This window comes from Branchiostoma floridae, chromosome 14 (assembly GCF_000003815.2).
Source record: "Branchiostoma floridae strain S238N-H82 chromosome 14, Bfl_VNyyK, whole genome shotgun sequence".
Classification (NCBI taxonomy): Eukaryota; Metazoa; Chordata; class Leptocardii; order Amphioxiformes; family Branchiostomatidae; genus Branchiostoma; species Branchiostoma floridae.
The window spans coordinates 4,342,921-4,343,559 of NC_049992.1; the positions used below are offsets into that span (position 1 = coordinate 4,342,921).

Genomic DNA, 639 nt, shown 5'->3' on the forward strand with positions numbered 1-639 from the left:
AAAGCCATTTCAAGACCATGCCAACATGACGTCTGTTTTAAGCAGGAATAGAGGAAAAAGGGTTTCGAACCTTTTATACCTTGCTATTCAAGTAACAGTATTGAATTCTTTTTTCTTTTCTTTTTTTGACACGCAGACATCGATGAATGTATCAGGAATCCATGCCAACATGGACGCTGTGTGAACAAAGATGGCGGCTACAAATGCACATGCTCACATGGATGGACTGGACAGAACTGTCAGCAGGGTGAGTTGTTTTAGGTACTAGTCGTTCAGTCAGAAGTATCAAGTTACTTACAGCTGGGTAGAAGAAGTATGTTATATACAATAATGCCTTTTATGAATGCTTTTTGTTTAGAACGTCAAGACAATCGACATTACATGTATGACTCTTCTAATATTGAATTCTCTTTGTTATCGCACAGACATCGATAAATGTAGCAGAGAACCATGCCAACATGGACGCTGTGAGAACGAAGATGGCGGCTACAAATGTACCTGCTCACCTGGATGGACTGGACAGAACTGTCAGCAAGGTGAGTTGTTTTAAGTAGAATAATCACAAATAACAAGTTAACTTTGTAGGTTCTATGTCCAGGGTGTTCGGGTTTAGAAACTTTGTTGCTATTTCATCAATTG

General features: G+C 39.3%; 1 long non-coding RNA gene across 1 annotated transcript in view; it reads left to right on the top strand.

The window, feature by feature from the left end:
• Window positions 1-193: 193 nt before the first annotated feature.
• The window catches only part of LOC118430009, a 2,413-nt gene continuing 1,967 nt past the window's right edge, over window positions 194-639 (top strand). The window contains exons 1-2 of the long non-coding RNA XR_004832820.1: window positions 194-247; window positions 426-536. This is a non-coding gene — a long non-coding RNA (uncharacterized LOC118430009). The remainder of the gene's footprint in view (window positions 248-425; window positions 537-639) is intronic.